This window comes from Mustelus asterias, chromosome 29, assembly GCF_964213995.1.
Source record: "Mustelus asterias chromosome 29, sMusAst1.hap1.1, whole genome shotgun sequence".
In the NCBI taxonomy this organism is placed as follows: domain Eukaryota; kingdom Metazoa; phylum Chordata; class Chondrichthyes; order Carcharhiniformes; family Triakidae; genus Mustelus; species Mustelus asterias.
In genome coordinates this window covers 19,924,825-19,945,874 of record NC_135829.1, presented here as the reverse complement: position 1 = coordinate 19,945,874, position 21,050 = coordinate 19,924,825, and the positions used below count along the sequence as shown (strand labels likewise).

The 21,050-nt window shown below is 49.5% G+C and overlaps 1 pseudogene across 1 annotated transcript in view; it reads right to left on the bottom strand.

The window, feature by feature from the left end:
* LOC144480584 (AP-3 complex subunit beta-2-like) overlaps positions 1 to 21,050 on the bottom strand; it is a 95,322-nt pseudogene that overhangs the window by 3,410 nt on the left and 70,862 nt on the right. Inside the window, exons 2-5 of the transcript XR_013495693.1 lie at positions 18,003 to 18,078; positions 10,864 to 10,938; positions 7,698 to 7,793; positions 3,046 to 3,206 (exon numbers count right to left, since the gene is read on the bottom strand). The product of XR_013495693.1 is annotated as an AP-3 complex subunit beta-2-like (transcript). The remainder of the gene's footprint in view (positions 1 to 3,045; positions 3,207 to 7,697; positions 7,794 to 10,863; positions 10,939 to 18,002; positions 18,079 to 21,050) is intronic.

Here is a 21,050-nt window from a genome sequence, read left to right as displayed (position 1 = left end):
ATCTGGAATTGAAACCACCATCAATCGTTGTCAGGGCAACACGGTGGCACAGTGGTTAGCACTGCTGCCACAGCCCCAGGGACCCGGGTTCGATTCCCGGCCTCGGGTCTCTGTCTGTGCGGAGTCTGCACGTTCTCCCTGTGTCTGCGTGGGTTTCCTCCGGGTGCTCCGGTTTCCCCCCACAGTCCAAAGGTGTGCTGGTTAGGGACATTGGCCATTCTAACTTGCCCCTTAGTGTCAGGGGGACTAGGTAGGGTAAATACATGGGGTTACGGGGATAGGGTAGGCTCGATGGGCCAGATGGCCTCCTTCTGCACTGTAGGGATTCTATGATCTGGTTCACTGTAGGGAAGGAAATCTGCCATCCTTACCTGGTCTGGCCTACATGTGACTCTAGAGCCTGACTCCTAACTGCCCTTAGCAATGGCCCAGCAAGTTCAAGGGCTATTTTGGGATGGGTGACGCGGGGGAAAGAAGATTCCTGTCCGACCTACACGTGACTCCAGTCCCCTGTGGTTGGCCCAGCAAGCTCAGTTAAAAACCTCGCCCCTTCTTGGGGCAACTCAAAAAGGGACAGAAATGATGGATGTGGAAGGGAGGGAGGGTTCCTCTCCCATCCTGGGTGAATCCAGACTGGGGGGGGATGGGGGGGGGGGGATGGGGGGGGGATGGGGGGGGGGGGGGGGGGGGGATGGGGGGGGGGGGGGTGGGGGGGGGGATTGGGGGGGGGGGGTGGGGGGGGGGGATTGGGGGGGGGTGGGGGGGGGGGGATGGGGGGGGGATGGGGGGGGGTTGTAGTTTATAAATTAGGAATCGCCCTTTTCGGATGGAGATGACAAGAAATGTTTTCTCTCAGAAGGATGTATGACTTTAGAACTTTGTCTCAAAAGCACGCGGGGGGGAGGAGCATTGCTTATTATTAAGGCGGAGGTAGATAGATTCTTGTTAGGCAAAGGGATCAAAGGTTATTGGGGTTAGAAGGTGAATGTGGAATTCAACACAAACAGATCAGCCATATTGAATGGCGGAGCAGATTAGAGGGGCTGAATGGCCTACTCCTGCTCCTATTTCAGATGCACCCTCGCCATTTGCCACCTGGCCCCCAAAATAAGCAAACATCTCTCCGCTCAGCGCAAAAGCTGCTCCCACATTTTACCGGTTAAAGTATAAAATGATTTGGCTCGAGTTACTCCAGGAAGCTGGGAGTAAAGCCCAGGCTGACACTCCAGTGCCAAGCCGAGATCGTAAACCGAGCCTGTGTGTGCCCCGAGAGCTCGACACAAAGTGACCCAGGACAGTACTTCAAAAAGGAGGTGGTCTTGTGGCGCAGTGGGGTTAGCATCCCTGCCTTGGAGCCAGAGGCTCCGGGTTCGAGTCCCACCCCAGGAATTGATGGCCAAGGACGGTGGGTTCATAACGCGGCCAAACAGGTTGTGTGTCAACCTGCAAAATCCTCACGCCAATGGCTGGCGGTGAGAGTGGGAGAGACCCCTGGTCAGCCATGCTTGATGTGGGGTGGCGCCCCCTCAAACTATAAGCCCCTGGTGACCTGTCCCGGGAATTACCAGCCATGGAAAGCGATGAAAGTCTGCCTTAGTGCGTCACTCGATGTGAGAAGATTGGAATTTGGAACTATTGGGAAGAGCAGGTGGTGTCTTTCTGGTGTCCCGACCAATATTTATCCCTCAATCAACATCGCTAAATCAGGTGATCTGGTCATTCACCTGATTACAATTCGTGGGAGCTTGCTGTGCACAAATTGGTTGGCCTTTGTCCAACGTTGCAATTGTGGCCACGCTTCCAAAGTGGTTCATTGGCTACAAAGCGTTCTGGAACATTCTGAGGTCACACGAGGGGCACACCAATTCTTTTCTTCTTGTCAAAGTTCCAGGTCGGAATTTTCCAGCCAGTCACGACGGCTGGATTCTCCAGTCCCGCTGCGGCGAACAGAGATTTGGCTGAGCGCCAAATTCCCCATCCTTGCCCGCAGCGGTGGCGGAGGTGGGAAAATCCCAGCCAAAGTCTCTCAACCTCCCCGGGATTCGACAGAAAACTAGGAGCGCCGTTTATAACAAGGCGCAATCCTTCAGAACCAAGTTACTCCCAGTTACTGGTGGGGCCAGAACTCACAAATTTGGAAATACTCCACACACATTTTAGTATTGATTGAAAATGTTTTGATAAAACAAAATACACGTGGGAGATTCCAGTCCCTTGTGGTGCTATAAACAGGGCCTAGTTTTAAGGCTGATAAAATTGGATATCCTAAATTAAAGAATTGAGCATTTTGAAATCAAACAGTCACACCTCAGGCAGGCCAATTGTACAATACACTAATGTGTCTGGGCCTGACCCTCAACCACCCATCAAAGGTCGTTACACTCTACTTGAGACTTAGCAGGAGATCATGGCACCTCATTGAAATGCATCGGTCTATTGTTAGAAGCCCAGATCGGGCCAGACTTTCTGTCACCAAGAGATCCCCTGATAACAAGTTCAACAACATGGAGATGGACACCTGGGGGGCGGACCCTGGTGTCCTGTCAGGCAGACATCAAGAAACTCACTGGGTATTGGAACCCCCTCCTGGGACCTCATTGGCCAGAAGCCAGAGAAGTTTCTGGAAAGGCAAGCAGGCTGGGGATAAAGGGACACAGTCAGAGGCACACAGGAGCGAAGACTCGACAGGGGAGGTGGCCGTGACCATTCGGAAGACTGACCAGAGAAGGAAGGAAGAAGCGGCCATCGAGACTCACCTTCATGACGACAGACCAGAGGGACTCAGAGAATCGGGCCTGCAGTTTAACCAAGTCATCTTTACGGGTAGTATACTTGAATCTAGGGTATCCTCTTGTTTTATGTGGGTAATTTAAGGGTTAATAGTGTTATTTAATAAACTTGTTGAATCTTTACTTGTGTTTGTCCTTTGTCCACCTTGCAAATAAGGGCACCGGGGTAAAACCTTGGAGTAAGTAAACTGGTTGAAAGTATCTGAGAATCAACAGGTACAACACCCTCAAGGCGAGGCGGGGGGGGTGGATTTACCTGTAGAGTTTCGGGATGGCGTGAGCAGCGGTCTTTCTGACGTAAGGGGACATATCAGACGCAGCCTCCTTAATGGCTAGCATCATGATGGGGACGATGATGGTGACCCGAATACTGGAGAGGACACGGAGAGCGCTGGCTCGAATCAGCTGGTTCGGGTCCTGAAAACACAAGGAGAAATGTCAATCAAATGGTTTGCGTGACAGACTGGCTTACATTCAGAACTCTTTGTAGTTCCTTATAAAGCCATAGAGGTTTACAGCAGGGAAACAGGCCCTTCGGCCCAACTTGTCCATGCCACCCTTTTTTATTTATAAAACCCCCTAAGCTAGCCCCGCCTTTGGCCCATATCCCTCTATACCCATCGTACCCATGTAACTGTCTAAATGCTTTTTAAAAGACAAAATTGTACCCGCCTCTACTACTACCTCTGGCAGCTTGTTCCAGACACTCACCACCCTGTGTGTGAAAAAATTGCCCCTCCGGACCCTTTTGTATCTCTCCCCTTAAACCTATGCCCTCTAGTTTTAGACTCCCCTGCCTTTGGGAAAAGATATTGACTATCAAGCTGATCTGTGCCCCTCATTATTTTATAGACCTCTATAAGGTCACCCCTCAGCCTCCTACGCTCCAGGGAAAAAAGTCCCAGTCTATTCAGCCTCTCCTTATAACTCAAACCATCAAGTCCCGGTAGCATCCTAGTAAGTCTTTTCTGCACTGTTTCTAGTTTAATAATATCCTTTCTATAATAGGGTGACCAGAGTTGTACACAGTATTCCAAGTGTGGCCTTACCAATGTCTTGTACAACTTCAACAAGACCTCCCAACTCCTGTATTCAACGTTCTGACCAAGTTCCTTGCGGTCTTGGGCAGAGCAGGAGCCATACCAAGTTGTGATACAAGCAGAAAGAATGCTTTCTATGGTCCATGCTGAAGCCGCTCCTCTGCCTCACTTCAATCATTGGTTAAGGATATTCTCCCCAATGATCACTCCTCCCTCTTCCAGACCCAAACACTCCCCTGGATTGGCATTGGTCAAAGGGATGAAGTAATGTATTAAAAAATATGCCAACAACATTCCCGTCTCCCGCTGCACCACTTCCCTTGCGCCCCTCACCATCCCACCCCCACACCTCCACCTCCCCCACAGCCACTACTGTACCATCAGACTTACCTCCTGGACATTAAGACACGGGCGGTGTTACGGTGGCCATGAAGGATTGTCAGTAGATCTATCCATGGGCTTCATGGACTTTGAACCCCTACTGTTGAGTGAGTGGAGGTTCATCCAATTGGAAGCGTAGTGGAGAACATGCCCCGGTCTACATCAACGGGGATTGAGTGGAAAGGGTCGAGAGCTTCAAGCTTTTAGGTGTCCAGATCACCAACAACCTGTCCTGGTTCCCCCATGCCGACACTATAGTTAAAAAAGCCCACCAACACCTCTACTTTCTCAGAAGACTAAGGAAATTTGGCATGTCCGCTACGACTCTCACCAACTTTTACAGATACACCATAGAAAGCATTCTTTCTGGTTGTATCACAGCTTGGTATGGCTCCTGCTCTGCCCAAGACCGCAAGGAACTACAAAGAGTTGTGAACGTAGTGTGGAAGTTAAAGTGCTCAGATTCAATACTTCATACCTTCTCTGTAACAGCTGGTGAGAATGTTATCAGCTGCGGACCTTCAAGGGAGCCTATCTGCTTTCAGGTTAATCTTCACTTGCGTAGGCCCCATAACATTCTGCTTTTCGGCCTTCACCAGAGGGGGAGCAAGACTGGATTTTTCCATAACAAATACCAAAGGCGAGATATGGGGATGTGTTTTGCAAATGAAGGATTAGCAGAAGTCAATTTTTCATCAAATGAGAAAGGGCGAAAAGCCAGGATTTAATTGGTGGATATGTATGTCAATGAAAGATGTGAAAAATCTCTTGTTCCTGATTGGCTGTAATGGACTGCGGAGCTGTTTCTCTAACGGCCGAACCACTCCGGCCTTTTCAATGGAGGGAGGGGGAGTTCTCCTTGTGCAGAAGTAATTAAAGACCTCATTCTATGCTTCTAAAACTTCATTCTAACTCTTTTAAACTCTCTAACAACACTTCAATGCAATTTCTTACACCTTAGCTCTGACTGTAACACTACATTCCGCACTCTCACCTTTCCTGCTCTATGAACAGTATGCTTTGTCTGTATAGCGCGCAAGAAACAATACTTTTCACTATGCAATACACGTGACAATAATAAATCAAATCAAATCAAAACAAGTTGCAGGGAAACCCCGTTACCTTAACGCTGACTGGGCACAGTAAGAAGTCTCACAACACCAGGTTAATGAGAGTCCCTGACTATTAGGGGCGGCACGGTAGCACAGTGGTTAGCACTGCTGCTTCACAGCTCCAGGGTCCCGGGTTCGATTCCCGGCTCGGGTCACTGTCTGTGTGGAGTTTGCACATTCTCCTCGTGTCTGCGTGGGTTTACTCCGGGTGCTCCGGTTTCCTCCCACAGTCCAAAGATGTGCGGGTTAGGTTGATTGGCCAGGTTAAAAATTGCCCCTTAGATTCCTGGGATGCGTAGGTTAGAGGGATTAGTGGGTAAATATGTGGGGGTAGGGCCTGGGTGGGATTGTGGTCGGTGCAGACTCGATGGGCCGAATGGCCTCCTTCTGCACTGTAGGGTTTCTATGATTACTCTGTGGTCTCTGGGTTTGGACCCGAGTGCTGTAAGCCACGGATGCCATTTCTCCACTCTGTAAATCAAGGGATATGATGGAAGACTGGTTTTGGTGGAATTATTATAGAAACATAGAAGATAGGAGCAGGAGGAGGCCATTCGGCCCTTCGAGCCTGCTCCGCCATTCATCACAATCATGGCTGATCATCCAACTCAATAGCCTAATCCTGCTTTCTCCCCATAACCTTTGATCCCATTCGCCCCAAGTGCTATATCCAGCCGCCTCTTGAATACATTCAATGTTTTGGCATCAACTACTTCCTGTGGTAATGAATTCCACAGGCTCACCACTCTCTGGGTGAAGAAATGTCTCCTCACCTCCGTCCTAAATGGTCTACCCTGAATCCTCAGACTGTGACCCCTGGTTCTGGACTCCCCCACCATCGGGAATATCTGCCCTGCATCTATCCTGTCTAGCCCTGTTAGAATTATATAAGTCTCTATGAGATTCCCCCCTCATTCATCTGAACTCCAGCGAAAACAATCCTAACCTAGTCAATCTCTCCTCATACATCAGTCCCGCCATCCCCGGAATCAGCCTGGGAAACCTTTGCTGCACTCCCTCGAGAGCAAGAACATCCTTCCGCAGAAAAGGAGACCAAAACTGTACACAATACTCCAGGTGTGGCCTCACCAAGGCCCTGTATAATCGCACCAACACATCTCTGCCCCTGAGGGAGGAAGCACTTTCTTCACTAATGAAGAACCTAGCTCCAACTTCAGGATTCTGAGCCTTGTTCAGGACTCCACTCCCTCATTCCCTCCCTCCCCAATCAGGGAGAGTGTTTCCCTCTATCCAGCTTATCAAGTCTCCCTCCATGACTTGATGACCAAGGATGGTGCACCCATAACAACTGTACTGCAGGGATTCTATGAACATCTGTTTAAAGTTTATTTATCAGTGTCACAAGTAGGCTTACATTAACACTGCAATGAAGTTACTGTGAAAATCCCCTAATCGCCACACTCCGGCGCCTGTTCAGGTTCATGAGGGAGAATTTAGCACGGCCAATGCACCCTAACCATCACGTCGTTCAGACTGTGGGAGGAAACCGGAGCACCCGGAGGAAACCCACGCAGACACGAGGAGAACGTGCAGACTCCACACAGACAGTGACCCAAGCTGGGAATCGAACCAGGGTCCCTGGAGCTGTGAGGCAGCAGTGCTAACCACTGTGCCACCCATAAAGATAGGTGGCCAGTACGAGGAGTATCTTCGGTGCCTAGAAACTAACACTCCTAATGGGGTCTGAACCCCAACTTCCTTCTGGTTCAGTGGTTAGCACTGCTGCCTCACAATGCCATGGATCTGGGTTCGATTCCGGCCTCAGGTGACTCATTTCCTCCGGGATTCCTCCGGGTGCTCCGGTTTCCTCCCAAAGATGTGCAGGTTGGGTTGATTGGCCATGCTAAAATTGCCCCTTAGTGTAAATAAGTGGGGTTACGGGAATAGGGCCTGGGTGGGATTGTGGCCGGTGCAGACTCAATGGGCCGAATGGCCTCCTTCTGCACTGTAGGGATTCTATGATTCTACCAACTTCTATTTAAATTCGTGTGTCCCATTTTGGAGGTCGATTTCTGCCACTTTCATCAAAATAAAAGGCAATTTGAATCAAGAGACACTTCCGTTTAAGATGAGGTCAAAGTGCAAAGACAGACACATGCCATTTACCTGCAGGCGAGAGAGGGGAGATAATTGGTTCAAATCGTTTACCTATAAACCATGTAACACTTTGACAAGGCAATGATTACCCTGGAGTCAATATTCCTCTCCAAAGCAACTAGATTGTGTCCCTCTAATAGATCCAACTCGCATCATTCACTGAAATGAGGAAATCAATAGGAGAACTCCAGACAGTGACAAGGCAAAAGAGAGGCGGACAGGTAACATCAGTCACTCAACACGTTGGCAATAATGACCTTTAATCCTCTCTGGAACGTGCTAATGGACAGGAGAGCCAAGTCCTGTTGCTCCTCCGCGTATCGAACCAAATAGACGTAAACTAATTTCTTCACCTGCAGAGACAGAGACAGAGAGAGGGGATCAAAGAACACATCTGGCAAAAGGACTTCCACTCACCGTCGAGAAATGCCAAGGACAACAGGTTTTTAATTTGGCCTTCCTAAGCTTTAGCCCTTTCCGTGTTGGCTGTTAGCCCTCAGCGCTGACACCCATAAATGTCGATTTAATCAACTGAAAAAGGGCTTTTGCTTTGGTTTAATTTACCCTCAGCACGTGAGTCGCCAATGACAACCACCACATTTCTGGGGATGAAGTGGAAAGGGTCGAGAGCTTCAAGTTTTTAGGTGTCCAGATCACCAACAACCTGCCTTGGTCCCCCCATAGTTAAGGAAGCCCACCAACACCTCTATGTTCTCAGAAGACTAAGGAAATTTGGCATGTCCACTCTCACCAACTTTTACAGATGCACCATAGAAAGCATTCTTTCTGGTTGTAACACAGCTTGGTGTGGGCTCCTGCTCTGCCCAAGACCGCAAGGAACGACAAAAGGGTTGTAGGTGAATCCATCACCTAAACCAGCCTCCCATCCACTGACTCTGTCTACACTTTCCGCTGTGTCGGAAAAGCAGCCAGCGTAATCGAGGACCCCATGAACCCCAGACATCCACCTTCTTCCGTTGATACAAAAGTCTGAGGTCGCGCAACAACCGACTCAAGAACAGCTTCTTCCCTGCTGCTGTCAGACATTTGAATGGACTTACCTTGCTTTAAGTTGATCTTTCTCTACACCCTAGCTGTGACTGTAACACTACATTCTGCACCCTCTCCTTTCCTTCTCTATGAACGGTATGCTTTGTCTGTATAGCGCGCAAGAAACAATACTTCTCACTGTATTCTAATACATGTGACAATAATAAATCAAATCAAATTACGTTCTCTGCTTGGCGTGAGGAGGTGGATTGTCTTTCATGATGGCGCTCCGACACTCAAGGCCGTTTGGCAGCAGTTGTTCCCTTCAGAGCGTGATCGGGTAAGGCCAGGGTGTGGGACTGGAGTCACGCAGGGGCCCAGAGCAGCTTGTTTGGGGAAGGTTTCAGATTCCATCACCCAATGAACCAGCTGTGGGTTGATATGGCAACCTGGTAGCTTTTCAAGGCCCCTGTTGTTCTGTTTACACCGTTAATCCAGCTGGATTCATCAAACACCAGACCCCAACCCAGCATGATGCAGCATAGGAACAGGAGGAGGCCATTCAGCCCCTCAGGCCTCATACTTAATCTGTATTTTATCACCATGTCCCTGACTTCTCTCTGTAGCCCTGGGCATCCGAACTTCAACATTTACTCAACCACCACGTCGAGGATTTTAACAGGTGTCCAGCAATTCGGGGGCGGGGACTAGATTTCTGGGCCCCCCGTCAGGGCCAGGGAGGGAGGTGGACAGGAGCTAAAATCACTCCCCACCATGCAATGCTAGAGAATGGAGGGGTGGAGCTCAGATCTGCGGGATACGGGAGGGGCGGGGCTAGTCTCTGGATGCTGGGGAGGGGCGGGGCTAGTCTCTGGATGCGGGGGAGGGGCGGGGCTAGTCTCTGGATGCTGGGGAGGGGTGGGGCTACTCTCTGGATGCTGGGGAGGGGCGTGGCTACTCTGGATGCTGGGGAGGGGCGTGGCTACTCTGGATGCTGGGGAGGGGCGTGGCTACTCTGGATGCTGGGGAGGGGCGTGGCTAGTCTCCGGGTATGGGGAGGGGCGTGGCCAGTCACTGGGGTTGGGGAGGGGCGCGGCCAGTCACTGGGGTTGGGGAGGGGTGGGGCTAGTCTCTAGGGGCTGAGGAGAGGCAGGGTTAGTCTCTGGAGAGGGGTGGAGCTAGTCTCTGGGGATGGGGAGGGGCGTGGCCAGTCACTGGGGGAGGGGCAGGGCTAGTCTCTGGATGCTAGAGAGGGGCGGGGCTAGTCTCGGGATGCTGGGGAGGGGTGGGGCTAGTCTCAGGATGCTGGGGAGGGGCGGGGCTAGTCTCGGGTTGGGGAGGGGCGTGGCCAATCACTGGGGTTGGGGAGGGACAGGGCTAGTCTCTGGGGTTGGGGAGGGGCGTGGCAAGTCACTGGGGTTGGGGAGGGGCGGGGCTAGTCTCTGGGGTTGGGGAGGGGGCGGGGCTAGTCTCTGGATGCTGGGGAGGGGTGGGGCAAGTCTCTGGGGTTGGGGAGGGGCGTGGCCAGTCACTGGGGCTGAGGAGGGGCGTGGCCAGTCACTGGGGCTGGGGAGGGGTGGGGCTAGTCTCTAGGGGCTGAGGAGAGGCGGGGCTAGTCTCTGGAGAGGGGTGGGGCCAGTCTCTGGGGATGGGGGAGTGGCAATGCTAGTCCCTTTGGAAGAGAGAGACAGAATGGATAGTGGATGGGGAGGAGGTAGATGTCACGCAGTCACAGGGCAGAATGATGTAGGTGACCTCATTCTGAGTGGTAGTGGAATGGGCACGGCTGGTATTGCTCTACCCATTTAGCCCTGAAATGGTGAGCCGGGCCTTCAAACAGTTTGTTACACCCGAACAACTTCTTTAAACAGTTCAGAGAGTAAAACGTCAACCACATTGGAATCAGACATTGAAACATTTAATGATTACAGCATAGAAGGAAGCCATTTGGCCCATCGTGTCTATACTGGCTCTCTCCAAGGGTAACTCCATTAATCTCACTCCCCCTGTTATGTTGAGATATTGACTAAACTCTCTCCATCCTTACTCACATTTCAGATCCTAACCACTCGCTGGACAAATCTTTTCTTTACGTTTCCCGGTTCTTTCCCCAGTCATTCGAAACCAGTGTCCTCTGGCTCTCGATCCTTCCACCAGAGGGAATAATTTCTCCCTCCCTCCCTCCCTCCACACACTCAAAATCTGGAGGTAGGCCAAACTCGCTGAGGGCGAAAGGTTCCCTTTCCCTCCAGGATATTCAGGAACCAGTCGGGCTTTCCTGTCTCACGGTCACGTTTACTGAGAGCCACTGGAACTTTCTGTCGGATTGCTACTCCCGTAACCTAACGCCATCCCACCATAACCTCATGCTTCACTGCAGGGGGCCCGAAGACCCCCACCCGGTCCGCCACAGAAATGGGAAACTTTGCCTACCTCGATGTTCTTGCAGGCAACATTCTTCACCACTGCAGGGAAAAGTTCGGAGGCATTCTTTCCTCTGGCAATCATCTGTGAACAAAATCAAGAACATTATGGGCGGCACGGTGGCACAGTGGTTAGCACTGCTGCTTCACAGCGCCAGGGACCCGGCTTGGGTCACCGTCTGTGTGGAGTTTGCACATTCTCCCCATGTCTGCGTGGGTTTCCTCCGGGTGCTCCGGTTTCCTCCCACAGTCCAAAGATGTGCGGGTTAGGTGGATTGGCCATGCTAAATTGTCCCTTAGTGTCAGGGGGAATTAACAGGGTAAATACTTGGGGTTACGGGGATAGGGCCTGGGTGGTCGGTGCAGGCTCGATGGGCTGAATGGCCTCCTTCTGAACTGTAGGATTCTATGATTCTAACATAAGAACTATGAGCAAGAGTAGGCCATCCGGCCCCTCGAGCCTGTTCCGCTATTCAATAAGATCATGGCTGATCTTTTCGTAGACTTAGCTCCACTTACCCGCCCGCTCACCATAACCCTTAATTCCTTTACAGCATAGAAGGAAGCCATTTGGTCCATCGTGTCTATACTGGCTCTCTCCAAGAGTAACTCCATTAATCTCACTCCCCCTGCCCTTTCCCCTGTTATGTTGAGATATTGACTCAACTCTCTCCATCCTTACTCACATTTCAGATCCTAACCACTCGCTGGACAAATCTTTTCTTTACATTTCCCGGTTCTTTCCCCAGTCATTCGAAACCAGTGTCCTCTGCCCTGTAGGATTCTATGAAGAAGTTCCTCCTCAACTCAATCCTAATTCTGCTCCCCCTTATTTTGAGGCTAGTTCTGGTTTCACCCGCCAATGGAAACAACCTCCCTGCTTCTATCTTATCTATTCCCCACATAATTTTATAATGTTTGTGTAAGATCCCCCCCTCATTCTTCTAAATTCCAATGAGTACAGTCCCAGTCTACTCAGTCTCTCCTCATAAGCCAACCCTCTCAACTCCGGAATCAACCTAGTGAATCTCCTCTGCACCTCCTCCAGTGCCAGTATATCCTTTCTCAAGTAAGGAGACCAAAACTGTACACAGAGAAAAGAGCTGACGTTTTGAGTCCAGATGACTCTTTGTCAAAGCTTTGGTATTTGACAAAGGGTCACCTGGACTCGAAACGTCAGCTCTTTTCGCTCCTTGCAGATGCTGCCAGACCCGCTGAGATTTTCCAGCATTTTCTCTTTTGGTTTCAGATTCCAGCATCCGCAGTGATTTGCTTTCATCCACCCAACCCGCACATCTTTGGAGTGTGGGAGGAAACAGGAGCACCCGGAGGAAACACACGCAGACACGGGGAGAATGTAACTACGACACAAATCCGCGGTGCACGGCATTGAAGACCCTCTGGCCGGAATCTCTCTCCTGTGGCTCTCTGAAACATTCTGCAGGTTAATGGAGCTGTGTTCATTCAGACTCAGGCTAGCACAGACCAGCGCTCACAGTCGGGTTCTCACTTAGATCACAGACTGATGCTTCACTCGCCCACAGCACCAAAGCTTTGAGTGAATTATAACAGCCGCTTCATAAAGAGAGTTCCACAAACATGGGCAACAAAGACTCAGTGTGATTTACATATCGATAGCAACGTCTTGCCGATGTGCGCATTCGACACTGCGACCTTATTCACAAACGTGCTGCTCAAGGAAGACATCAAAGCCTGTCTCGTGGTATTGCACTGTAGCAACATAGACCTGCCATCATTTCCTGAATCTGTGTTCATTGATCTTATGAATGAAGCAACTTGCACAGTCAAGTTCAGCTTTAATGACACTGTGAGGCAGCACAGTGACACAGTGGTTAGCACTGCTGCCTCACAGCGACAGGGACCCGGGCTCGATTCCCAGCTTGGGCCATTGTCTATGTGGAGTTTTCACTTTCTGCAGTTTCCCCTCTCAGTCCAAAGAATTACAGATTCGGTGGATTGGCCATGCTAAATTGTCCCTTAGTGTCCAAAGCTGTGTAGGTTAGATGGATTGGCCATGCTAAATTGTCCCTTAGTGTCCAAAGCTGTGTAGGTTAGATGGATTGGCCATGCTAAATTGCCCCCTAGTGACCAAATTTGAAGGATAAATACATGGGGTTACGGGGATAGGATCTGGGTGGGATTGTCGTCGGTGCAGGCTCGATGGGCCAAATGGCCTCCTATTACGCTGTAGATTCTACTAAAGCCCAACTAGATGGTGTAGGTCCAATTTACTCTCATAATAGGACAACCCTCTCATTCCAGGGACCAGTCCAGTGAACTTCCCCTGCACCGCCCCAAGGCAAGTAGAACCTTCCTTAAACATGGGGACCAAAGCCACACACAGGTGTAGTCTCACTGAGACTCTGTACAATCGCAGCAAGACTTCATCATTCTGGTATTCCAAACCCCTGGCAAATGCCCATCAATGTCCCACAGCACTGCCCACACAGACTGAAGACCAAATAGCTGGATGTGACTAATGACAGTTACGTTCTCCTGCTGCACTGTCTCCACTGGTGGGAGGGTGCCATTACACCATTAGATGGCGGGTATCAGCTACGAGGAGAGATTGAACAAACTGGGATTGTTCTCCCTGGAAAGACGGAGGCTGAGGGGCGACCTGATAGAAGTTTATAAAATGTTGAGAGGTGTGGATAGGGTGACGAGTTGGAAGCTTTTTCCCCAGGGCAGAAATGACAATTACAAGGGGGGACAAGTTCAAGGTGAGGGGGGGAAGGTTCAGTGGAGATGTGCGGGGGAAGTTTTTTACACAGAGGGTGGTGGGGGCCTGGAATGCACTGCCCAGTGAGGTGGTTGAGGCAGATACATTAGCCACATTTAAGACTTATCTGGATTGACACATGAACAGACGGGGAAGAGGGGGGATATAAGCGGTTGGTTAGATAGGCAAACGTGATTAGCGCAGGCTTGGAGGGGCCGAAGGGCCTGTTCCTGTGCTGTACTGTTCTTTGTTCTATCACCAGTTCACACAGGACATTTCCTTGGTAAGGCAAGTCCCCTCTGCAAACTCCAACCCTTGGTCAACGACTCCATCCTTCTTCTGCCGGCTGAAGCTGAGCCATTCGCAACTTTGACGCTATTTAACCCCGAGCTGAGTTTACAATTCCCCATCCTCTGTATCACCTCCACCCCGACCTCGGCTGATCAGCTGCTGAAACCCTCATTCATGCCTTTGTGTACCCTTCAACTCGACTATTCCCACACTCTCCTGGCTGCTTTTCCATCTCACACTCTCTGTAAATTTTAACTCATCTAAAACTCCAGTTTCCCAAGAGCAGCAGCTCCCAGTCACCCGGTTCCCTGCTGAATCTACACTGACTCCTGGTTTGACAATACACCTGTCCTTGTTTTCATATCCCTCCACAACCCTTCCCTATTTCAAACCTCCTCCAGCCTTCCCCTTTTGAGATTAGAGAGCGAGGGGGAGATGGAGAGAGAGAGAGAGAGAGAGTGAGGGGGAGACGGAGAGAGAGAGAGAGAGAGTGAGGGGGAGATGGAGAGAGAGAGTGAGGGTAAGAAATAGAGAGACAGGCAGACAGAGAGGATAGGAGAGAGAGTAGGAGATAGACCGGAGAGGCATAGTGAGAGAGAGAGAGTGACAGTAAGTGATAGAGAAACAAAGAGAGAGAAAGGATTGAGTATAGACAATGAGAGAGATATGGACAGATAGTCAGGGGAAGAAACATAGGAAATAGGTGCAGGAGGCCATTCGGCCCTTTGATCATTCTGATCACGGATCATCATCCAACTCAATAGCCTGATCACCCCTCCTCCCATATCCTTTGATCTCCTTTGCCCCAAGTTCTATATCCACCTCCTTATTGAAAATACACAATGTTTTGGCCTCTGTGTTGGTGAATTCCACTCTCTGGGTGAAGAACTTTCTCCTCATCGCTTCCTAAACGGTCTACCCCGAATCCTCAGACTGTGACCCCTAGTTCTGGACTCCCCCACCATTGGGAGCATCCTTTCTGAATCTACCCCGTCAAGTCAAGTCCTGTTAGAACTCTATCGGTTTCTACGAGAACCCCCACTCATTCTGCTGAACTCCAGCGAATATAATCCTAACTGACTCAATCTCTCCTCATGTGTCAGTCCCGCCATCCCATGAATCAGCCTGGTAAACCTTCTCTGCACTCCTTCTAGAGCAAGAACATCCTTCCTCAGATAAGGAGACCTAAAACTGCACAAAACTCCAGGTGAGGCCTCACCAAGGCCCTGCACAACTGCAGCAAAATATCCCGGCTCCTGTACTCAAATCCTGTCGCTATGGAAACCAACGTACAATTTGCCGTTTTCACTCCCTGTTGCACCTGCATACTTCACTCCAATGACTGCTTTACGAGGACACCCAGGTCTCAATACACATTCCCCTCTCCTAACTTATAACCATTCAGATAACAATCAGCCTTCTTGTTTTTGCTACCAAAGTGGATAACCTCACATTTATCCACTGCATCTGCCAAGCATTTGCCTCGAGGGAGAGGGAAAGAGACAGGAAGTGTAGGAAATAGAGACAGACAGATAGCAGGAGAGAGATAGAGAGAGAGAGAGATAGAAGAAGGAGATAGAGGCAGTGAGAGAAAGAGTAGGAAATAGAGACAGACAGTAGAAGATAGAGAGACAGTAGGAGACAAATAGAGAGAGAGGGAAGGGGATAGAGACGAGAGAGAGAAAGGATAGGAGATAGAGAATAAGGATAGAAGATAGACAGAGGATGGAGAGAGTATCAGAAAGAGAGAAAGGGAAAGGAAATAGAGGCAATGAGAGAGAGAGAGAGTAGGAAATAGAGACCAACAGTAGGAGATAGGGCCATGTTAAAATTGCCCCTTAGTGTCCTGAGATGCGTAGGTTAGAGGGATTAGTGGGTAAATATGTAGGGATATGGGGGTAGGGCCTGGTGGGATTGAGGTCGGTGCAGACTCGATGGGCCGAATGGCCTCTTCCTGCACTGTAGGGTTTCTATGATTCTATAGAGAGAGAGAGGTAGAAGATAGCGAGTAGGAGACAGATAGAGAGAGGGGACAGGCAATAGAGAAAGAGACGAGAGAGAGAGAACGAGGGTAGAAGGTAGACAGCGGATGGAGAGAGTAGGAGAGAAAGAGGAAAGGTAAAAAAGAGAGGGTCGGAGATAGGGAGAGAAGTTAAAAGTTTAAAAGTTAAAGTTTATTTATCTGTGTCACAAGTAGGCTTACATTAACACTGCATTGAAGTTACTGTGAAAATCCCCTAGTTGTCACACTCCTGTTCGGGTACACTGAGGGAGAATTTAGCACGGCCAACGCACCCTAACCAGCACATCTTTCGGACTGTGGGAGGAAACCGGAGCACCCGGAGGAAACTCACGCAGACACGGGGAGAATGTGCAAACTCCACATAGACAGTCACCCAAGCCGTGAATCGAACCCGGGTCCCTGGCGCTGTGAGGCAGCAGTGCTAACCACCGTGCCGCCCCGAAACGAGAGAGATAGAGAAACAACCATTTATAAGCTCAGAAAAATAACTTGGTAGTTACAGGGTAAAGCGATTGTTAATATCACTTCCAGTCATCATCTTCTCCAAATTCTTTGCACTAAATGTACAATTACTGGTTAAATTTTATAACCCAAGTTGATGTTAACACTGGGAAATTCTTCCAGGGCTAGTTTGTGCCCAAGAGACGGTCTCACGTCAGAGGACGGTGGACAGGAGAGGGAGGGAGGTCCAGTTTCACAAGATGGCAGAGGCTAATGAATAAATAAAACAGCAGGATAATGTGGTGTCAACAATTCAGGACACACAAGCCTGCGATCCACACCACTGATAAATATTTCAGGGGACACTGTTCCTTCTCCAGCTCCACAGCTGTCGCTGAAACTGGCAGTCGGTGAGATCGAGGCCTTGCATTACTGTGGAACCTCCATCCCGCAGGAATTTCACAGGAATGAAGCCGGGGAGTCACTTTGGGAAACCCAGGGCGGGATTTTCCGACCACGCTCGGCCCAAGACTGGAAAATCCCGCCCGAGGAACCTTTGCATGGTCCGGCCCCTCACCCGCTACGATTCCCATGGCGGGCGGGACGGGAAGATTCTGGTACTGGACTCACATGAGGTCATCACCAGTATCACCACTGCACACTGACATGTTACAAGAGGAACCAGTTGGGGGGGGCAGAGTTGTCGCAACCCACTCCTCCCACGCAAGACCCTTTCTGGCCAATATGCGTGTCGCAAACCTCAACTGAGCCACCCGAGAGTGGTGCCAAGTGGCATTAAGATGATTCAACATCCTTGGGGTTACCATTGACCAGAAACCCAACTGGACTCACTACATAAACACAGTGGCTACAAGAGCAGGTCAGAGGCTAGGAATACTGCGGCGAGTAACTCACCTCCTGACTCCCCAAAGCCTATCCACCATCAACAAGGCACAAGTCAGGAGTGTGATGGAATACTCCCCACTTGCCTGGATGGGTGCAGCTCCAACAACACTCAAGAAGCTCGACACCATCCAGGACAAAGCAGCCGCTTGATTGGCACCACATCTACAAACATTCAATCCCTCCACCACCGACGCTCAGTAGCAGCAGTGTGTACCATCTACAAGATACACTGAGCAATTCACCAAAGATCCTTAGACAGCACCTTCCAAACCCACGACCGCTTCCATCTAGAAGGACAAGGGCAGCAGATACATGGGAACACCACCACCTGCAAGTTCCCCTCCATACCACTCACCGTCCTGACTTGGAAACATATCGGCCGTTCCTTCACAGTCGCTGGGTCAAAATCCTGGAATTCCCTCCCTAACGGCATTGTGAGTCAACCCACAGAACATGGACTGCAGCGATTTAAGAAGGCAGCTCACCGCCACTTTCTCAAGGGGCAACGAGGGATGGGCAATAAATGCTGGCCCAGCCAGCGACACCCATGTCCCATGAATGAATTTTTTACAAGTTGCGCTAATTCCATTTTCCAGCACGTTCTACTTCGATTTCCAGCCTCCAGTGTTTTGTTTTTAATCTAAGGAATATATAAGGACTCTTATCAGGCGATTGAGAGTCTGGGAAGTTGAGATCAATTTTCCAAAAAGCAATTCCTGACCATTTCTGGCTCGATTAGACTTACCGCAACAATTCTTTTCATCGCCTCCAGCTTCAGGGAGTCTTTATTACTGTCCAGCATTTCCTTCAAGTCGTCGTGTCTGGAGAAAATGAAAACCACATTAATTTCCTCAGCATTTCAAATCAGCATTGTTGGATCCGGTCATCCCTTTGAACAGAAGAGGGGACAGCATTTGGTACGAATGTTAGGATGCATGTCTTTTATTGAACGGAACTTAAAGAATATTAAATCCTGACAGAAGCAGAGAAAAAGCAAAGCAAACTTGGAGAGACTGGCTTCGACTGTCAGCACCTGTACTGAGATACTGACGCACACACACACACACACACTAAAATACAAACCATGGTGAGATTTTACGGCCTTATCCGTCCCGAAACCGCAAAATCACACCCAAGGTAAACGGACCTTCCCGATCACGAGGGGTCACGGGCTCAAGCTGAGAGGGGCGAAGTATAACTCAGACATCAGAGGGACTTTTTTTACACAGAGGGAGGTGGGGGCCTGGAATGCGCTGCCAAGTAGGGTGGTGGAGGCAGGCACGCTGACATCGTTTAAGACTTACCTGGATAGTCACATGAGCAGCCTGGGAATGGAGGGATACAAACGATTGGTCTAGTTGGACCAAGGAGCGGCACAGGCTTGGAGGGCCGAAGGGCCTGTTTCCTGTGCTGTACTGTTCTTTGTTCTTTGTCCGTCCCTCGCCCGCCCCGACTGCCATGGTGGACGGGGCGCGGTGAAATTATAGACTATATCTCAATTGATAGGCTTGTCTTCGCAAAATAACCCCTATAGTGGCTTGTGATTGGTGATGGTCACACATTGGTGTCAGTAAACATACTGGTGTAATTCTTAAAGTCCATAAATGATGGCAAACCCTTGTTTCTCAATTTGGGAGTATTTTCTCTCAACATCAGTTCAGGTTATTGGTGCAAAAGCAATGGATTGCTCGAAGCCACCTTCTAGTAGGGTTGTGAAGAAGGCGTACGGTGCATTAGCTTTTATTGGTAGAGGGATTGAGTTTCGGAGCCAGGAGGTCATGCTGCAGCTGTACAAAACTCTGGTGCGGCCGCACTTGGGAGTATTGCATCTGGTCACCACATTATAGGAAGGATGTGGATGCATTGGAAAGGGTGCAGAGGAGATTTACTAGGATGTTGCCTAGTATGGTGGGAAGGTCTTATGAGGAAAGGCTGAGGGACTTAAGGTTAGAACATAGAACAGTACAGCACAGAGCAGGCCCTTCGGCCCACGATGTTGTGCCGAGCTTTATCTGAAAAGGTTGTTTTCGTTAGAGAGAAGAAGGTTAAAAGGTGACTTAATAGAGGCATACAAGATGATCAGAGGATTAGATAGGGTGGATAGTGAGAGCCTTTTTCCTCGGATGGTGATAGCTAGCACGAGGGGACATAGCTTTAAATTGAGGGGTGAGAGATATAGGACAGATGTCAGAGGTAGGTTCTTTACTCAGAGAGTAGTAAGGGCGTGGAATGCCCTGCCTGCAGCAGTAGTGAACTCGCCAACATTCAGGGCATTTAAATGGTCATTGGATAAACATATGGATGATATTGGAATAGTGTAGGTTAGATGGGCTCCAGATTGGTTTCACTGGTCGGCGCAACATCGAGGGCCAAAGGGCCTGTACTGCGCTGTTCTATCTCAACCCTTATCTTGTTATTGTGAGTGTCCTCTGCAGGCTGTCTCTGTCTAAAAGAAACAAGCCTTGTAACCGCAGGACTTGATTTGCTTGCATTGTGTACTCTTTAGAAATGCAGTCAATTTCTCGCTAACCCAGCATGCCTTCTGAGTTTTAAAATGTAGTCAAGTTAGCTTTCAAATGTAGTTGTGTGGGCGGAAATATCTTGAAATGAATTCTTTGCATAGACTGAAGTGATGTGGAGATGCCGGCGTTGGACTGGGGTAAACACAGTAAGAAGTTTAACAACACCAGGTTAAAGTCCAACAGGTTTATTTGGTAGCAAAAGCCACACAAGCTTTCGGAGCTCCAAGCCCCTTCTTCAGGTGAGTGGGAATTCTGTTCACAAACAGGGCATATAAAGACACAAACTCAATTTACATGAATAATGGTTGGAATGCGAATACTTACAGCTAATCAAGTCTTTAAGATACAAAGAACGTGAGTGGAGAGAGCATCAAGACAGGCTAAAAAGATGTGTATTCTCTCCAGACAAGACAGCCAGTGCAACTTAATTTCTCAATAAACTCGCTAGATTGAAGTGACCAGGGCTAAGCATACACAGGATTCCTCAAGCATTCCATCCCAGCCCAGGCATCAAAAACATTTAATAGGGAACAGCCTTTACTTAAAAAAAAGGGACTTGGATATTGCCGAAAAGGTCAGTAATCCTTGCCTATCCTTTGAACTGAGAGAATCCCATAGACTTCATGCAGGGATCAGTGCTTGGTCCTCTGCTCTTTGTGATTTTTATTAATGACTTAGAGGAGGGGGCTGAAGGGTGGATCAGTAAATTTGCTGATGACACCAAGATTGGTGGAGTAGTGGATGAGGTGGAGGGCTGTTGTAGGCTGCAAAGAGACATAGATAGGATGCAAAGCTGGGCTGAAAAATGGCAAATGGAGTTTAACCCTGATAAATGTGAGGTGATTCATTTTGGTAGGACTAATTTAAAGGTGGATTACAGGGTCAAAGGTAGGGTTCTGAAGACTGTGGAGGAACAGAGAGATCTTGGGGTCCATATCCACAGATCTCTAAAGGTTGCCACTCAAGTGGATAGAGCTGTGAAGAAGGCCTGTAGTGTGTTAGCTTTTATTAACAGGGGGTTGGATTTTAAGAGCCGTGGGGTTATGCTGCAACTGTACAGGACCTTGGTGAGACCACATTTGGAATATTGTGTGCAGTTCTGGTCACCTCACTATAGGAAGGATGTGGAAGCGCTGGAAGGAGTGCAGAGGAGATTTACCAGGATGCTGCCTGGTTTGGAGGGTAGGTCATATGAGGAAAGGTTGAGGGAGCTAGGGCTATTCTCTCTGGAGCGGAGGAGGCTGAGGGGAGACTTAATAGAGGTGTATAAA